Source organism: Daphnia pulicaria, chromosome 3, assembly GCF_021234035.1.
Source record: "Daphnia pulicaria isolate SC F1-1A chromosome 3, SC_F0-13Bv2, whole genome shotgun sequence".
Classification (NCBI taxonomy): domain Eukaryota; kingdom Metazoa; phylum Arthropoda; class Branchiopoda; order Diplostraca; family Daphniidae; genus Daphnia; species Daphnia pulicaria.
In genome coordinates this window covers 1,207,048-1,225,339 of record NC_060915.1, presented here as the reverse complement: position 1 = coordinate 1,225,339, position 18,292 = coordinate 1,207,048, and the positions used below count along the sequence as shown (strand labels likewise).

General features: G+C 37.2%; 40 pseudogenes; all 40 read right to left on the bottom strand.

Annotated features, from left to right (window-relative positions):
- LOC124334220 lies at positions 1-119 on the bottom strand (annotated as a pseudogene).
- Positions 120-403: 284 nt separating this feature from the next.
- LOC124331296 lies at positions 404-522 on the bottom strand (annotated as a pseudogene).
- Positions 523-806: 284 nt separating this feature from the next.
- Positions 807-925, bottom strand: LOC124335516 (annotated as a pseudogene).
- A 414-nt stretch (positions 926-1,339) lies between these two features.
- LOC124331295 lies at positions 1,340-1,458 on the bottom strand (annotated as a pseudogene).
- Positions 1,459-1,872: 414 nt separating this feature from the next.
- Positions 1,873-1,991, bottom strand: LOC124334219 (annotated as a pseudogene).
- A 284-nt stretch (positions 1,992-2,275) lies between these two features.
- Positions 2,276-2,394, bottom strand: LOC124335698 (annotated as a pseudogene).
- Positions 2,395-2,678: 284 nt separating this feature from the next.
- On the bottom strand, positions 2,679-2,797 carry LOC124331294 (annotated as a pseudogene).
- A 284-nt stretch (positions 2,798-3,081) lies between these two features.
- LOC124331293 lies at positions 3,082-3,200 on the bottom strand (annotated as a pseudogene).
- A 284-nt stretch (positions 3,201-3,484) lies between these two features.
- Positions 3,485-3,603, bottom strand: LOC124331291 (annotated as a pseudogene).
- Positions 3,604-3,887: 284 nt separating this feature from the next.
- LOC124331290 lies at positions 3,888-4,006 on the bottom strand (annotated as a pseudogene).
- Positions 4,007-4,290: 284 nt separating this feature from the next.
- Positions 4,291-4,409, bottom strand: LOC124331289 (annotated as a pseudogene).
- A 284-nt stretch (positions 4,410-4,693) lies between these two features.
- Positions 4,694-4,812, bottom strand: LOC124331288 (annotated as a pseudogene).
- Positions 4,813-5,096: 284 nt separating this feature from the next.
- LOC124331287 lies at positions 5,097-5,215 on the bottom strand (annotated as a pseudogene).
- A 414-nt stretch (positions 5,216-5,629) lies between these two features.
- Positions 5,630-5,748, bottom strand: LOC124334218 (annotated as a pseudogene).
- Positions 5,749-6,032: 284 nt separating this feature from the next.
- LOC124331286 lies at positions 6,033-6,151 on the bottom strand (annotated as a pseudogene).
- Positions 6,152-6,435: 284 nt separating this feature from the next.
- On the bottom strand, positions 6,436-6,554 carry LOC124335515 (annotated as a pseudogene).
- Positions 6,555-6,968: 414 nt separating this feature from the next.
- Positions 6,969-7,087, bottom strand: LOC124331285 (annotated as a pseudogene).
- Positions 7,088-7,501: 414 nt separating this feature from the next.
- On the bottom strand, positions 7,502-7,620 carry LOC124334217 (annotated as a pseudogene).
- A 284-nt stretch (positions 7,621-7,904) lies between these two features.
- On the bottom strand, positions 7,905-8,023 carry LOC124335697 (annotated as a pseudogene).
- A 284-nt stretch (positions 8,024-8,307) lies between these two features.
- LOC124331284 lies at positions 8,308-8,426 on the bottom strand (annotated as a pseudogene).
- A 414-nt stretch (positions 8,427-8,840) lies between these two features.
- LOC124331282 lies at positions 8,841-8,959 on the bottom strand (annotated as a pseudogene).
- A 414-nt stretch (positions 8,960-9,373) lies between these two features.
- Positions 9,374-9,492, bottom strand: LOC124331281 (annotated as a pseudogene).
- A 284-nt stretch (positions 9,493-9,776) lies between these two features.
- Positions 9,777-9,895, bottom strand: LOC124334290 (annotated as a pseudogene).
- Positions 9,896-10,309: 414 nt separating this feature from the next.
- On the bottom strand, positions 10,310-10,428 carry LOC124331279 (annotated as a pseudogene).
- Positions 10,429-10,712: 284 nt separating this feature from the next.
- On the bottom strand, positions 10,713-10,831 carry LOC124334130 (annotated as a pseudogene).
- Positions 10,832-11,115: 284 nt separating this feature from the next.
- Positions 11,116-11,234, bottom strand: LOC124331278 (annotated as a pseudogene).
- A 414-nt stretch (positions 11,235-11,648) lies between these two features.
- On the bottom strand, positions 11,649-11,767 carry LOC124334575 (annotated as a pseudogene).
- A 414-nt stretch (positions 11,768-12,181) lies between these two features.
- Positions 12,182-12,300, bottom strand: LOC124331277 (annotated as a pseudogene).
- Positions 12,301-12,714: 414 nt separating this feature from the next.
- Positions 12,715-12,833, bottom strand: LOC124331276 (annotated as a pseudogene).
- A 284-nt stretch (positions 12,834-13,117) lies between these two features.
- LOC124331275 lies at positions 13,118-13,236 on the bottom strand (annotated as a pseudogene).
- A 414-nt stretch (positions 13,237-13,650) lies between these two features.
- Positions 13,651-13,769, bottom strand: LOC124331274 (annotated as a pseudogene).
- Positions 13,770-14,053: 284 nt separating this feature from the next.
- Positions 14,054-14,172, bottom strand: LOC124331273 (annotated as a pseudogene).
- Positions 14,173-14,586: 414 nt separating this feature from the next.
- Positions 14,587-14,705, bottom strand: LOC124331272 (annotated as a pseudogene).
- Positions 14,706-15,119: 414 nt separating this feature from the next.
- LOC124331271 lies at positions 15,120-15,238 on the bottom strand (annotated as a pseudogene).
- A 284-nt stretch (positions 15,239-15,522) lies between these two features.
- LOC124331270 lies at positions 15,523-15,641 on the bottom strand (annotated as a pseudogene).
- A 284-nt stretch (positions 15,642-15,925) lies between these two features.
- On the bottom strand, positions 15,926-16,044 carry LOC124331268 (annotated as a pseudogene).
- A 414-nt stretch (positions 16,045-16,458) lies between these two features.
- On the bottom strand, positions 16,459-16,577 carry LOC124331267 (annotated as a pseudogene).
- A 284-nt stretch (positions 16,578-16,861) lies between these two features.
- On the bottom strand, positions 16,862-16,980 carry LOC124331266 (annotated as a pseudogene).
- A 414-nt stretch (positions 16,981-17,394) lies between these two features.
- On the bottom strand, positions 17,395-17,513 carry LOC124331265 (annotated as a pseudogene).
- A 414-nt stretch (positions 17,514-17,927) lies between these two features.
- Positions 17,928-18,046, bottom strand: LOC124335148 (annotated as a pseudogene).
- Positions 18,047-18,292: the final 246 nt, after the last annotated feature.

Sequence of the window (18,292 nt, the reverse complement as noted above, 5' to 3'; positions counted from 1 at the left end):
CGCCAACGACATCCCGTATTCCCAAGCGGTCACCCTTCCAAGTACTAACGGGACTCGACGTAACTTAACTTCTGGGAGCTGACGAAACCAGGTGCGTTCTACGTGATATGGCCGTTGACATTCAAAAATGAAAATTTACCCTCCCAGTCCCAATGGATGAATAGAAAATCACTTCAAAGTGATAGAAATGTTTGTTCATTGAATTTGGACTCGTAACCATCGCGAATAAAAAAGCGCGATAAACTTTGAAAAACTCGCAATGAAATTTATCCAGAATCATTCAAATAGATGAATTGAACCTATCTCTATGCCATTGAAATTTTTTATCTAAGAATTTGGACTGGTAACCATCGTGATTGAAAAAAAATTTCAAGAAGTTTGTTATTGAAAACAAACTGTTCATCGCCAACGACATCCCGTATTCCCAAGCGGTCACCCTTCCAAGTACTAACGGGACTCGACGTAACTTAACTTCTGGGAGCTGACGAGACCAGGTGCGTTCTACGTGATATGGCCGTTGACATTCAAAAATGAAAATTTACCCTCCCATTCCCAATGGATGAATAGAAAATCACTTCAAAGTGATAGAAATGTTTGTTCATTGAATTTGGACTCGTAACCATCGCGAATAAAAAAGCGCGATAAACTTTGAAAAACTCGCAATGAAATTTATCCAGAATCATTCAAATAGATGAATTGAACCTATCTCTATGCCATTGAAATTTTTTATCTAAGAATTTGGACTGGTAACCATCGTGATTGAAAAAAAATTTCAAGAAGTTTGTTATTGAAAACAAACTGTTCATCGCCAACGAGATCCCGTATTCCCAAGCGGTCACCCTTCCAAGTACTAACGGGACTCGACGTAACTTAACTTCTGGGAGCTGACGAGACCAGGTGCGTTCTACGTGATATGGCCGTTGACATTCAAAAATGAAAATTTACCCTCCCAGTCCCAATGGATGAATAGAAAATCACTTCAAAGTGATAGAAATGTTTGTTCATTGAATTTGGACTCGTAACCATCGCGAATAAAAAAGCGCGATAAACTTTGAAAAACTCGCAATGAAATTTATCCAGAATCATTCCTATAGATGAATTGAACCTATCTCTATGCCATTGATATTTTTGATCTACGAATTTGGACTGGTAACCATCGCGATTAAAAAACGCGATAAACTTTGAAAAACTCTCAATGGAATTGATCCAGAATCATTCTTATAGATGAATTGAACCTATCTCTAAGGCATTGAAATTTTTTATCTACGAATTTGGACTGGTAACCATCGTGATTGAAAAAAAATTTCAAGAAGTTTGTTATTGAAAACAAACTGTTCGTCGCCAACGACATCCCGTATTCCCAAGCGGTCACCCTTCCAAGTACTAACGGGACTCGACGTAACTTAACTTCTGGGAGCTGACGAGACCAGGTGCGTTCTACGTGATATGGCCGTTGACATTCAAAAATGAAAATTTACCCTCCCAGTCCCAATGGATGAATAGAAAATCACTTCAAAGTGATAGCAATGTTTGTTCATTGAATTTGGACTCGTAACCATCGCGAATAAAAAAGCGCGATAAACTTTGAAAAACTCGCAATGAAATTTATCCAGAATCATTCCTATAGATGAATTGAACCTATCTCTATGCCATTGATATTTTTGATCTACGAATTTGGACTGGTAACCATCGCGATTAAAAAACGCGCTAAACTTTGAAAAACTCTCAATGGAATTGATCCAGAATCATTCTTATAGATGAATTGAACCTATCTCTAAGGCATTGAAATTTTTTATCTACGAATTTGGACTGGTAATTATCGTGATTGAAAAAAAATTTCAAGAAGTTTGTTATTGAAAACAAACTGTTCATCGCCAACGACATCCCGTATTCCCAAGCGGTCACCCTTCCAAGTACTAACGGGACTCGACGTAACTTAACTTCTGGGAGCTGACGAAACCAGGTGCGTTCTACGTGATATGGCCGTTGACATTCAAAAATGAAAATTTACCCTCCCAGTCCCAATGGATGAATAGAAAATCACTTCAAAGTAATAGAAATGTTTGTTCATTGAATTTGGACTCGTAACCATCGCGAATAAAAAAGCGCGATAAACTTTGAAAAACTCGCAATGAAATTTATCCAGAATCATTCAAATAGATGAATTGAACCTATCTCTATGCCATTGAAATTTTTTATCTAAGAATTTGGACTGGTAACCATCGTGATTGAAAAAAAATTTCAAGAAGTTTGTTATTGAAAACAAACTGTTCATCGCCAACGACATCCCGTATTCTCAAGCGGTCACCCTTCCAAGTACTAACGGGACTCGACGTAACTTAACTTCTGGGAGTTGACGAGACCAGGTGCGTTCTACGTGATATGGCCGTTGACATTCAAAAATGAAAATTTACCCTCCCATTCCCAATGGATGAATAGAAAATCACTTCAAAGTGATAGAAATGTTTGTTCATTGAATTTGGACTCGTAACCATCGCGAATAAAAAAGCGCGATAAACTTTGAAAAACTCGCAATGAAATTTATCCAGAATCATTCAAATAGATGAATTGAACCTATCTCTATGCCATTGAAATTTTTTATCTAAGAATTTGGACTGGTAACCATCGTGATTGAAAAAAAATTTCAAGAAGTTTGTTATTGAAAACAAACTGTTCATCGCCAACGACATCCCGTATTCCCAAGCGGTCACCCTTCCAAGTACTAACGGGACTCGACGTAACTTAACTTCTGGGAGCTGACGAGACCAGGTGCGTTCTACGTGATATGGCCGTTGACATTCAAAAATGAAAATTTACCCTCCCATTCCCAATGGATGAATAGAAAATCACTTCAAAGTGATAGAAATGTTTGTTCATTGAATTTGGACTCGTAACCATCGCGAATAAAAAAGCGCGATAAACTTTGAAAAACTCGCAATGAAATTTATCCAGAATCATTCAAATAGATGAATTGAACCTATCTCTATGCCATTGAAATTTTTTATCTAAGAATTTGGACTGGTAACCATCGTGATTGAAAAAAAATTTCAAGAAGTTTGTTATTGAAAACAAACTGTTCATCGCCAACGACATCCCGTATTCCCAAGCGGTCACCCTTCCAAGTACTAACGGGACTCGACGTAACTTAACTTCTGGGAGCTGACGAGACCAGGTGCGTTCTACGTGATATGGCCGTTGACATTCAAAAATGAAAATTTACCCTCCCATTCCCAATGGATGAATAGAAAATCACTTCAAAGTGATAGAAATGTTTGTTCATTGAATTTGGACTCGTAACCATCGCGAATAAAAAAGCGCGATAAACTTTGAAAAACTCGCAATGAAATTTATCCAGAATCATTCAAATAGATGAATTGAACCTATCTCTATGCCATTGAAATTTTTTATCTAAGAATTTGGACTGGTAACCATCGTGATTGAAAAAAAATTTCAAGAAGTTTGTTATTGAAAACAAACTGTTCATCGCCAACGACATCCCGTATTCCCAAGCGGTCACCCTTCCAAGTACTAACGGGACTCGACGTAACTTAACTTCTGGGAGCTGACGAGACCAGGTGCGTTCTACGTGATATGGCCGTTGACATTCAAAAATGAAAATTTACCCTCCCATTCCCAATGGATGAATAGAAAATCACTTCAAAGTGATAGAAATGTTTGTTCATTGAATTTGGACTCGTAACCATCGCGAATAAAAAAGCGCGATAAACTTTGAAAAACTCGCAATGAAATTTATCCAGAATCATTCAAATAGATGAATTGAACCTATCTCTATGCCATTGAAATTTTTTATCTAAGAATTTGGACTGGTAACCATCGTGATTGAAAAAAAATTTCAAGAAGTTTGTTATTGAAAACAAACTGTTCATCGCCAACGACATCCCGTATTCCCAAGCGGTCACCCTTCCAAGTACTAACGGGACTCGACGTAACTTAACTTCTGGGAGCTGACGAGACCAGGTGCGTTCTACGTGATATGGCCGTTGACATTCAAAAATGAAAATTTACCCTCCCATTCCCAATGGATGAATAGAAAATCACTTCAAAGTGATAGAAATGTTTGTTCATTGAATTTGGACTCGTAACCATCGCGAATAAAAAAGCGCGATAAACTTTGAAAAACTCGCAATGAAATTTATCCAGAATCATTCAAATAGATGAATTGAACCTATCTCTATGCCATTGAAATTTTTTATCTAAGAATTTGGACTGGTAACCATCGTGATTGAAAAAAAATTTCAAGAAGTTTGTTATTGAAAACAAACTGTTCATCGCCAACGACATCCCGTATTCCCAAGCGGTCACCCTTCCAAGTACTAACGGGACTCGACGTAACTTAACTTCTGGGAGCTGACGAGACCAGGTGCGTTCTACGTGATATGGCCGTTGACATTCAAAAATGAAAATTTACCCTCCCATTCCCAATGGATGAATAGAAAATCACTTCAAAGTGATAGAAATGTTTGTTCATTGAATTTGGACTCGTAACCATCGCGAATAAAAAAGCGCGATAAACTTTGAAAAACTCGCAATGAAATTTATCCAGAATCATTCAAATAGATGAATTGAACCTATCTCTATGCCATTGAAATTTTTTATCTAAGAATTTGGACTGGTAACCATCGTGATTGAAAAAAAATTTCAAGAAGTTTGTTATTGAAAACAAACTGTTCATCGCCAACGACATCCCGTATTCCCAAGCGGTCACCCTTCCAAGTACTAACGGGACTCGACGTAACTTAACTTCTGGGAGCTGACGAGACCAGGTGCGTTCTACGTGATATGGCCGTTGACATTCAAAAATGAAAATTTACCCTCCCATTCCCAATGGATGAATAGAAAATCACTTCAAAGTGATAGAAATGTTTGTTCATTGAATTTGGACTCGTAACCATCGCGAATAAAAAAGCGCGATAAACTTTGAAAAACTCGCAATGAAATTTATCCAGAATCATTCAAATAGATGAATTGAACCTATCTCTATGCCATTGAAATTTTTTATCTAAGAATTTGGACTGGTAACCATCGTGATTGAAAAAAAATTTCAAGAAGTTTGTTATTGAAAACAAACTGTTCATCGCCAACGACATCCCGTATTCCCAAGCGGTCACCCTTCCAAGTACTAACGGGACTCGACGTAACTTAACTTCTGGGAGCTGACGAGACCAGGTGCGTTCTACGTGATATGGCCGTTGACATTCAAAAATGAAAATTTACCCTCCCAGTCCCAATGGATGAATAGAAAATCACTTCAAAGTGATAGAAATGTTTGTTCATTGAATTTGGACTCGTAACCATCGCGAATAAAAAAGCGCGATAAACTTTGAAAAACTCGCAATGAAATTTATCCAGAATCATTCCTATAGATGAATTGAACCTATCTCTATGCCATTGATATTTTTGATCTACGAATTTGGACTGGTAACCATCGCGATTAAAAAACGCGATAAACTTTGAAAAACTCTCAATGGAATTGATCCAGAATCATTCTTATAGATGAATTGAACCTATCTCTAAGGCATTGAAATTTTTTATCTACGAATTTGGACTGGTAATTATCGTGATTGAAAAAAAATTTCAAGAAGTTTGTTATTGAAAACAAACTGTTCATCGCCAACGACATCCCGTATTCCCAAGCGGTCACCCTTCCAAGTACTAACGGGACTCGACGTAACTTAACTTCTGGGAGCTGACGAAACCAGGTGCGTTCTACGTGATATGGCCGTTGACATTCAAAAATGAAAATTTACCCTCCCAGTCCCAATGGATGAATAGAAAATCACTTCAAAGTGATAGAAATGTTTGTTCATTGAATTTGGACTCGTAACCATCGCGAATAAAAAAGCGCGATAAACTTTGAAAAACTCGCAATGAAATTTATCCAGAATCATTCAAATAGATGAATTGAACCTATCTCTATGCCATTGAAATTTTTTATCTAAGAATTTGGACTGGTAACCATCGTGATTGAAAAAAAATTTCAAGAAGTTTGTTATTGAAAACAAACTGTTCATCGCCAACGACATCCCGTATTCCCAAGCGGTCACCCTTCCAAGTACTAACGGGACTCGACGTAACTTAACTTCTGGGAGCTGACGAGACCAGGTGCGTTCTACGTGATATGGCCGTTGACATTCAAAAATGAAAATTTACCCTCCCATTCCCAATGGATGAATAGAAAATCACTTCAAAGTGATAGAAATGTTTGTTCATTGAATTTGGACTCGTAACCATTGCGAATAAAAAAGCGCGATAAACTTTGAAAAACTCGCAATGAAATTTATCCAGAATCATTCAAATAGATGAATTGAACCTATCTCTATGCCATTGAAATTTTTTATCTAAGAATTTGGACTGGTAACCATCGTGATTGAAAAAAAATTTCAAGAAGTTTGTTATTGAAAACAAACTGTTCATCGCCAACGAGATCCCGTATTCCCAAGCGGTCACCCTTCCAAGTACTAACGGGACTCGACGTAACTTAACTTCTGGGAGCTGACGAGACCAGGTGCGTTCTACGTGATATGGCCGTTGACATTCAAAAATGAAAATTTACCCTCCCAGTCCCAATGGATGAATAGAAAATCACTTCAAAGTGATAGAAATGTTTGTTCATTGAATTTGGACTCGTAACCATCGCGAATAAAAAAGCGCGATAAACTTTGAAAAACTCGCAATGAAATTTATCCAGAATCATTCCTATAGATGAATTGAACCTATCTCTATGCCATTGATATTTTTGATCTACGAATTTGGACTGGTAACCATCGCGATTAAAAAACGCGATAAACTTTGAAAAACTCTCAATGGAATTGATCCAGAATCATTCTTATAGATGAATTGAACCTATCTCTAAGGCATTGAAATTTTTTATCTACGAATTTGGACTGGTAACCATCGTGATTGAAAAAAAATTTCAAGAAGTTTGTTATTGAAAACAAACTGTTCGTCGCCAACGACATCCCGTATTCCCAAGCGGTCACCCTTCCAAGTACTAACGGGACTCGACGTAACTTAACTTCTGGGAGCTGACGAGACCAGGTGCGTTCTACGTGATATGGCCGTTGACATTCAAAAATGAAAATTTACCCTCCCAGTCCCAATGGATGAATAGAAAATCACTTCAAAGTGATAGCAATGTTTGTTCATTGAATTTGGACTCGTAACCATCGCGAATAAAAAAGCGCGATAAACTTTGAAAAACTCGCAATGAAATTTATCCAGAATCATTCCTATAGATGAATTGAACCTATCTCTATGCCATTGATATTTTTGATCTACGAATTTGGACTGGTAACCATCGCGATTAAAAAACGCGATAAACTTTGAAAAACTCTCAATGGAATTGATCCAGAATCATTCTTATAGATGAATTGAACCTATCTCTAAGGCATTGAAATTTTTTATCTACGAATTTGGACTGGTAATTATCGTGATTGAAAAAAAATTTCAAGAAGTTTGTTATTGAAAACAAACTGTTCATCGCCAACGACATCCCGTATTCCCAAGCGGTCACCCTTCCAAGTACTAACGGGACTCGACGTAACTTAACTTCTGGGAGCTGACGAAACCAGGTGCGTTCTACGTGATATGGCCGTTGACATTCAAAAATGAAAATTTACCCTCCCAGTCCCAATGGATGAATAGAAAATCACTTCAAAGTAATAGAAATGTTTGTTCATTGAATTTGGACTCGTAACCATCGCGAATAAAAAAGCGCGATAAACTTTGAAAAACTCGCAATGAAATTTATCCAGAATCATTCAAATAGATGAATTGAACCTATCTCTATGCCATTGAAATTTTTTATCTAAGAATTTGGACTGGTAACCATCGTGATTGAAAAAAAATTTCAAGAAGTTTGTTATTGAAAACAAACTGTTCATCGCCAACGACATCCCGTATTCTCAAGCGGTCACCCTTCCAAGTACTAACGGGACTCGACGTAACTTAACTTCTGGGAGTTGACGAGACCAGGTGCGTTCTACGTGATATGGCCGTTGACATTCAAAAATGAAAATTTACCCTCCCATTCCCAATGGATGAATAGAAAATCACTTCAAAGTGATAGAAATGTTTGTTCATTGAATTTGGACTCGTAACCATCGCGAATAAAAAAGCGCGATAAACTTTGAAAAACTCGCAATGAAATTTATCCAGAATCATTCAAATAGATGAATTGAACCTATCTCTATGCCATTGAAATTTTTTATCTAAGAATTTGGACTGGTAACCATCGTGATTGAAAAAAAATTTCAAGAAGTTTGTTATTGAAAACAAACTGTTCATCGCCAACGACATCCCGTATTCCCAAGCGGTCACCCTTCCAAGTACTAACGGGACTCGACGTAACTTAACTTCTGGGAGCTGACGAGACCAGGTGCGTTCTACGTGATATGGCCGTTGACATTCAAAAATGAAAATTTACCCTCCCAGTCCCAATGGATGAATAGAAAATCACTTCAAAGTGATAGAAATGTTTGTTCATTGAATTTGGACTCGTAACCATCGCGAATAAAAAAGCGCGATAAACTTTGAAAAACTCGCAATGAAATTTATCCAGAATCATTCCTATAGATGAATTGAACCTATCTCTATGCCATTGATATTTTTGATCTACGAATTTGGACTGGTAACCATCGCGATTAAAAAACGCGATAAACTTTGAAAAACTCTCAATGGAATTGATCCAGAATCATTCTTATAGATGAATTGAACCTATCTCTAAGGCATTGAAATTTTTTATCTACGAATTTGGACTGGTAACCATCGTGATTGAAAAAAAATTTCAAGAAGTTTGTTATTGAAAACAAACTGTTAGTCGCCAACGACATCCCGTATTCCCAAGCGGTCACCCTTCCAAGTACTAACGGGACTCGACGTAACTTAACTTCTGGGAGCTGACGAGACCAGGTGCGTTCTACGTGATATGGCCGTTGACATTCAAAAATGAAAATTTACCCTCCCAGTCCCAATGGATGAATAGAAAATCACTTCAAAGTGATAGAAATGTTTGTTCATTGAATTTGGACTCGTAACCATCGCGAATAAAAAAGCGCGATAAACTTTGAAAAACTCGCAATGAAATTTATCCAGAATCATTCCTATAGATGAATTGAACCTATCTCTATGCCATTGATATTTTTGATCTACGAATTTGGACTGGTAACCATCGCGATTAAAAAACGCGATAAACTTTGAAAAACTCTCAATGGAATTGATCCAGAATCATTCTTATAGATGAATTGAACCTATCTCTAAGGCATTGAAATTTTTTATCTACGAATTTGGACTGGTTACCATCGTGATTGAAAAAAAATTTCAAGAAGTTTGTTATTGAAAACAAACTGTTCGTCGCCAACGACATCCCGTATTCCCAAGCGGTCACCCTTCCAAGTACTAACGGGACTCGACGTAACTTAACTTCTGGGAGCTGACGAGACCAGGTGCGTTCTACGTGATATGGCCGTTGACATTCAAAAATGAAAATTTACCCTCCCATTCCCAATGGATGAATAGAAAATCACTTCAAAGTGATAGAAATGTTTGTTCATTGAATTTGGACTCGTAACCATCGCGAATAAAAAAGCGCGATAAACTTTGAAAAACTCGCAATGAAATTTATCCAGAATCATTCAAATAGATGAATTGAACCTATCTCTATGCCATTGAAATTTTTTATCTAAGAATTTGGACTGGTAACCATCGTGATTGAAAAAAAATTTCAAGAAGTTTGTTATTGAAAACAAACTGTTCATCGCCAACGACATCCCGTATTCCCAAGCGGTCACCCTTCCAAGTACTAACGGGACTCGACGTAACTTAACTTCTGGGAGCTGACGAGACCAGGTGCGTTCTACGTGATACGGCCGTTGACATTCAAAAATGAAAATTTACCCTCCCAGTCCCAATGGATGAATAGAAAATCACTTCAAAGTGATAGAAATGTTTGTTCATTGAATTTGGACTCGTAACCATCGCGAATAAAAAAGCGCGATAAACTTTGAAAAACTCGCAATGAAATTTATCCAGAATCATTCCTATAGATGAATTGAACCTATCTCTATGCCATTGATATTTTTGATCTACGAATTTGGACTGGTAACCATCGCGATTAAAAAACGCGATAAACTTTGAAAAACTCTCAATGGAATTGATCCAGAATCATTCTTATAGATGAATTGAACCTATCTCTAAGGCATTGAAATTTTTTATCTACGAATTTGGACTGGTTACCATCGTGATTGAAAAAAAATTTCAAGAAGTTTGTTATTGAAAACAAACTGTTCGTCGCCAACGACATCCCGTATTCCCAAGCGGTCACCCTTCCAAGTACTAACGGGACTCGACGTAACTTAACTTCTGGGAGCTGACGAGACCAGGTGCGTTCTACGTGATATGGCCGTTGACATTCAAAAATGAAAATTTACCCTCCCATTCCCAATGGATGAATAGAAAATCACTTCAAAGTGATAGAAATGTTTGTTCATTGAATTTGGACTCGTAACCATCGCGAATAAAAAAGCGCGATAAACTTTGAAAAACTCGCAATGAAATTTATCCAGAATCATTCAAATAGATGAATTGAACCTATCTCTATGCCATTGAAATTTTTTATCTAAGAATTTGGACTGGTAACCATCGTGATTGAAAAAAAATTTCAAGAAGTTTGTTATTGAAAACAAACTGTTCATCGCCAACGACATCCCGTATTCCCAAGCGGTCACCCTTCAAAGTACTAACAGGACTCGACGTAACTTAACTTCTGGGAGCTGACGAGACCAGGTGCGTTCTACGTGATATGGCCGTTGACATTCAAAAATGAAAATTTACCCTCCCAGTCCCAATGGATGAATAGAAAATCACTTCAAAGTGATAGAAATGTTTGTTCATTGAATTTGGACTCGTAACCATCGCGAATAAAAAAGCGCGATAAACTTTGAAAAACTCGCAATGAAATTTATCCAGAATCATTCAAATAGATGAATTGAACCTATCTCTATGCCATTGAAATTTTTTATCTAAGAATTTGGACTGGTAACCATCGTGATTGAAAAAAAATTTCAAGAAGTTTGTTATTGAAAACAAACTGTTCATCGCCAACGACATCCCGTATTCCCAAGCGGTCACCCTTCCAAGTACTAACGGGACTCGACGTAACTTAACTTCTGGGAGCTGACGAGACCAGGTGCGTTCTACGTGATATGGCCGTTGACATTCAAAAATGAAAATTTACCCTCCCAGTCCCAATGGATGAATAGAAAATCACTTCAAAGTGATAGAAATGTTTTTTCATTGAATTTGGACTCGTAACCATCGCGAATAAAAAAGCGCGATAAACTTTGAAAAACTCGCAATGAAATTTATCCAGAATCATTCCTATAGATGAATTGAACCTATCTCTATGCCATTGATATTTTTGATCTACGAATTTGGACTGGTAACCATCGCGATTAAAAAACGCGATAAACTTTGAAAAACTCTCAATGGAATTGATCCAGAATCATTCTTATAGATGAATTGAACCTATCTCTATGCCATTGAAATTTTTTATCTAAGAATTTGGACTGGTAACCATCGTGATTGAAAAAAAATTTCAAGAAGTTTGTTATTGAAAACAAACTGTTCATCGCAAACGACATCCCGTATTCCCAAGCGGTCACCCTTCCAAGTACTAACGGGACTCGACGTAACTTAACTTCTGGGAGCTGACGAGACCAGGTGCGTTCTACGTGATATGGCCGTTGACATTCAAAAATGAAAATTTACCCTCCCAGTCCCAATGGATGAATAGAAAATCACTTCAAAGTGATAGAAATGTTTTTTCATTGAATTTGGACTCGTAACCATCGCGAATAAAAAAGCGCGATAAACTTTGAAAAACTCGCAATGAAATTTATCCAGAATCATTCCTATAGATGAATTGAACCTATCTCTATGCCATTGATATTTTTGATCTACGAATTTGGACTGGTAACCATCGCGATTAAAAAACGCGATAAACTTTGAAAAACTCTCAATGGAATTGATCCAGAATCATTCTTATAGATGAATTGAACCTATCTCTAAGGCATTGAAATTTTTTATCTACGAATTTGGACTGGTAATTATCGTGATTGAAAAAAAATTTCAAGAAGTTTGTTATTGAAAACAAACTGTTCATCGCCAACGACATCCCGTATTCCCAAGCGGTCACCCTTCCAAGTACTAACGGGACTCGACGTAACTTAACTTCTGGGAGCTGACGAGACCAGGTGCGTTCTACGTGATATGGCCGTTGACATTCAAAAATGAAAATTTACCCTCCCAGTCCCAATGGATGAATAGAAAATCACTTCAAAGTGATAGAAATGTTTTTTCATTGAATTTGGACTCGTAACCATCGCGAATAAAAAAGCGCGATAAACTTTGAAAAACTCGCAATGAAATTTATCCAGAATCATTCCTATAGATGAATTGAACCTATCTCTATGCCATTGATATTTTTGATCTACGAATTTGGACTGGTAACCATCGCGATTAAAAAACGCGATAAACTTTGAAAAACTCTCAATGGAATTGATCCAGAATCATTCTTATAGATGAATTGAACCTATCTCTAAGGCATTGAAATTTTTTATCTACGAATTTGGACTGGTAATTATCGTGATTGAAAAAAAATTTCAAGAAGTTTGTTATTGAAAACAAACTGTTCATCGCCAACGACATCCCGTATTCCCAAGCGGTCACCCTTCCAAGTACTAACGGGACTCGACGTAACTTAACTTCTGGGAGCTGACGAGACCAGGTGCGTTCTACGTGATATGGCCGTTGACATTCAAAAATGAAAATTTACCCTCCCAGTCCCAATGGATGAATAGAAAATCACTTCAAAGTGATAGAAATGTTTGTTCATTGAATTTGGACTCGTAACCATCGCGAATAAAAAAGCGCGATAAACTTTGAAAAACTCGCAATGAAATTTATCCAGAATCATTCCTATAGATGAATTGAACCTATCTCTATGCCATTGAAATTTTTTATCTAAGAATTTGGACTGGTAACCATCGTGATTGAAAAAAAATTTCAAGAAGTTTGTTATTGAAAACAAACTGTTCATCGCCAACGACATCCCGTATTCCCAAGCGGTCACCCTTCCAAGTACTAACGGGACTCGACGTAACTTAACTTCTGGGAGCTGACGAGACCAGGTGCGTTCTACGTGATATGGCCGTTGACATTCAAAAATGAAAATTTACCCTCCCAGTCCCAATGGATGAATAGAAAATCACTTCAAAGTGATAGAAATGTTTTTTCATTGAATTTGGACTCGTAACCATCGCGAATAAAAAAGCGCGATAAACTTTGAAAAACTCGCAATGAAATTTATCCAGAATCATTCCTATAGATGAATTGAACCTATCTCTATGCCATTGATATTTTTGATCTACGAATTTGGACTGGTAACCATCGCGATTAAAAAACGCGATAAACTTTGAAAAACTCTCAATGGAATTGATCCAGAATCATTCTTATAGATGAATTGAACCTATCTCTAAGGCATTGAAATTTTTTATCTACGAATTTGGACTGGTAACCATCGTGATTGAAAAAAAATTTCAAGAAGTTTGTTATTGAAAACAAACTGTTCATCGCCAACGACATCCCGTATTCCCAAGCGGTCACCCTTCCAAGTACTAACGGGACTCGACGTAACTTAACTTCTGGGAGCTGACGAGACCAGGTGCGTTCTACGTGATATGGCCGTTGACATTCAAAAATGAAAATTTACCCTCCCATTCCCAATGGATGAATAGAAAATCACTTCAAAGTGATAGAAATGTTTGTTCATTGAATTTGGACTCGTAACCATCGCGAATAAAAAAGCGCGATAAACTTTGAAAAACTCGCAATGAAATTTATCCAGAATCATTCAAATAGATGAATTGAACCTATCTCTATGCCATTGAAATTTTTTATCTAAGAATTTGGACTGGTAACCATCGTGATTGAAAAAAAATTTCAAGAAGTTTGTTATTGAAAACAAACTGTTCATCGCCAACGACATCCCGTATTCCCAAGCGGTCACCCTTCCAAGTACTAACGGGACTCGACGTAACTTAACTTCTGGGAGCTGACGAGACCAGGTGCGTTCTACGTGATATGGCCGTTGACATTCAAAAATGAAAATTTACCCTCCCAGTCCCAATGGATGAATAGAAAATCACTTCAAAGTGATAGAAATGTTTGTTCATTGAATTTGGACTCGTAACCATCGCGAATAAAAAAGCGCGATAAACTTTGAAAAACTCGCAATGAAATTTATCCAGAATCATTCCTATAGATGAATTGAACCTATCTCTATGCCATTGATATTTTTGATCTACGAATTTGGACTGGTAACCATCGCGATTAAAAAACGCGATAAACTTTGAAAAACTCTCAATGGAATTGATCCAGAATCATTCTTATAGATGAATTGAACCTATCTCTAAGGCATTGAAATTTTTTATCTACGAATTTGGACTGGTAACCATCGTGATTGAAAAAAAATTTCAAGAAGTTTGTTATTGAAAACAAACTGTTAGTCGCCAACGACATCCCGTATTCCCAAGCGGTCACCCTTCCAAGTACTAACGGGACTCGACGTAACTTAACTTCTGGGAGCTGACGAGACCAGGTGCGTTCTACGTGATATGGCCGTTGACATTCAAAAATGAAAATTTACCCTCCCAGTCCCAATGGATGAATAGAAAATCACTTCAAAGTGATAGAAATGTTTGTTCATTGAATTTGGACTCGTAACCATCGCGAATAAAAAAGCGCGATAAACTTTGAAAAACTCGCAATGAAATTTATCCAGAATCATTCCTATAGATGAATTGAACCTATCTCTATGCCATTGATATTTTTGATCTACGAATTTGGACTGGTAACCATCGCGATTAAAAAACGCGATAAACTTTGAAAAACTCTCAATGGAATTGATCCAGAATCATTCTTATAGATGAATTGAACCTATCTCTAAGGCATTGAAATTTTTTATCTACGAATTTGGACTGGTTACCATCGTGATTGAAAAAAAATTTCAAGAAGTTTGTTATTGAAAACAAACTGTTCGTCGCCAACGACATCCCGTATTCCCAAGCGGTCACCCTTCCAAGTACTAACGGGACTCGACGTAACTTAACTTCTGGGAGCTGACGAGACCAGGTGCGTTCTACGTGATATGGCCGTTGACATTCAAAAATGAAAATTTACCCTCCCATTCCCAATGGATGAATAGAAAATCACTTCAAAGTGATAGAAATGTTTGTTCATTGAATTTGGACTCGTAACCATCGCGAATAAAAAAGCGCGATAAACTTTGAAAAACTCGCAATGAAATTTATCCAGAATCATTCAAATAGATGAATTGAACCTATCTCTATGCCATTGAAATTTTTTATCTAAGAATTTGGACTGGTAACCATCGTGATTGAAAAAAAATTTCAAGAAGTTTGTTATTGAAAACAAACTGTTCATCGCCAACGACATCCCGTATTCCCAAGCGGTCACCCTTCCAAGTACTAACGGGACTCGACGTAACTTAACTTCTGGGAGCTGACGAGACCAGGTGCGTTCTACGTGATATGGCCGTTGACATTCAAAAATGAAAATTTACCCTCCCAGTCCCAATGGATGAATAGAAAATCACTTCAAAGTGATAGAAATGTTTGTTCATTGAATTTGGACTCGTAACCATCGCGAATAAAAAAGCGCGATAAACTTTGAAAAACTCGCAATGAAATTTATCCAGAATCATTCAAATAGATGAATTGAACCTATCTCTATGCCATTGAAATTTTTTATCTAAGAATTTGGACTGGTAACCATCGTGATTGAAAAAAAATTTCAAGAAGTTTGTTATTGAAAACAAACTGTTCATCGCCAACGACATCCCGTATTCCCAAGCGGTCACCCTTCCAAGTACTAACGGGACTCGACGTAACTTAACTTCTGGGAGCTGACGAGACCAGGTGCGTTCTACGTGATATGGCCGTTGACATTCAAAAATGAAAATTTACCCTCCCAGTCCCAATGGATGAATAGAAAATCACTTCAAAGTGATAGAAATGTTTTTTCATTGAATTTGGACTCGTAACCATCGCGAATAAAAAAGCGCGATAAACTTTGAAAAACTCGCAATGAAATTTATCCAGAATCATTCCTATAGATGAATTGAACCTATCTCTATGCCATTGATATTTTTGATCTACGAATTTGGACTGGTAACCATCGCGATTAAAAAACGCGATAAACTTTGAAAAACTCTCAATGGAATTGATCCAGAATCATTCTTATAGATGAATTGAACCTATCTCTAAGGCATTGAAATTTTTTATCTACGAATTTGGACTGGTAACCATCGTGATTGAAAAAAAATTTCAAGAAGTTTGTTATTGAAAACAAACTGTTCATCGCCAACGACATCCCGTATTCCCAAGCGGTCACCCTTCCAAGTACTAACGGGACTCGACGTAACTTAACTTCTGGGAGCTGACGAGACCAGGTGCGTTCTACGTGATATGGCCGTTGACATTCAAAAATGAAAATTTACCCTCCCAGTCCCAATGGATGAATAGAAAATCACTTCAAAGTGATAGAAATGTTTGTTCATTGAATTTGGACTCGTAACCATCGCGAATAAAAAAGCGCGATAAACTTTGAAAAACTCGCAATGAAATTTATCCAGAATCATTCAAATAGATGAATTGAACCTATCTCTATGCCATTGAAATTTTTTATCTAAGAATTTGGACTGGTAACCATCGTGATTGAAAAAAAATTTCAAGAAGTTTGTTATTGAAAACAAACTGTTCATCGCCAACGACATCCCGTATTCCCAAGCGGTCACCCTTCCAAGTACTAACGGGACTCGACGTAACTTAACTTCTGGGAGCTGACGAGACCAGGTGCGTTCTACGTGATATGGCCGTTGACATTCAAAAATGAAAATTTACCCTCCCAGTCCCAATGGATGAATAGAAAATCACTTCAAAGTGATAGAAATGTTTTTTCATTGAATTTGGACTCGTAACCATCGCGAATAAAAAAGCGCGATAAACTTTGAAAAACTCGCAATGAAATTTATCCAGAATCATTCCTATAGATGAATTGAACCTATCTCTATGCCATTGATATTTTTGATCTACGAATTTGGACTGGTAACCATCGCGATTAAAAAACGCGATAAACTTTGAAAAACTCTCAATGGAATTGATCCAGAATCATTCTTATAGATGAATTGAACCTATCTCTAAGGCATTGAAATTTTTTATCTACGAATTTGGACTGGTAACCATCGTGATTGAAAAAAAATTTCAAGAAGTTTGTTATTGAAAACAAACTGTTCATCGCCAACGACATCCCGTATTCCCAAGCGGTCACCCTTCCAAGTACTAACGGGACTCGACGTAACTTAACTTCTGGGAGCTGACGAGACCAGGTGCGTTCTACGTGATATGGCCGTTGACATTCAAAAATGAAAATTTACCCTCCCAGTCCCAATGGATGAATAGAAAATCACTTCAAAGTGATAGAAATGTTTTTTCATTGAATTTGGACTCGTAACCATCGCGAATAAAAAAGCGCGATAAACTTTGAAAAACTCGCAATGAAATTTATCCAGAATCATTCCTATAGATGAATTGAACCTATCTCTATGCCATTGATATTTTTGATCTACGAATTTGGACTGGTAACCATCGCGATTAAAAAACGCGATAAACTTTGAAAAACTCTCAATGGAATTGATCCAGAATCATTCTTATAGATGAATTGAACCTATCTCTATGCCATTGAAATTTTTTATCTAAGAATTTGGACTGGTAACCATCGTGATTGAAAAAAAATTTCAAGAAGTTTGTTATTGAAAACAAACTGTTCATCGCCAACGACATCCCGTATTCCCAAGCGGTCACCCTTCCAAGTACTAACGGGACTTGACGTAACTTAACTTCTGGGAGCTGACGAGACCAGGTGCGTTCTACGTGATATGGCCGTTGACATTCAAAAATGAAAATTTACCCTCCCAGTCCCAATGGATGAATAGAAAATCACTTCAAAGTGATAGAAATGTTTGTTCATTGAATTTGGACTCGTAACCATCGCGAATAAAAAAGCGCGATAAACTTTGAAAAACTCGCAATGAAATTTATCCAGAATCATTCCTATAGATGAATTGAACCTATCTCTATGCCATTGAAATTTTTTATCTAAGAATCTGGACTGGTAACCATCGTGATTGAAAAAA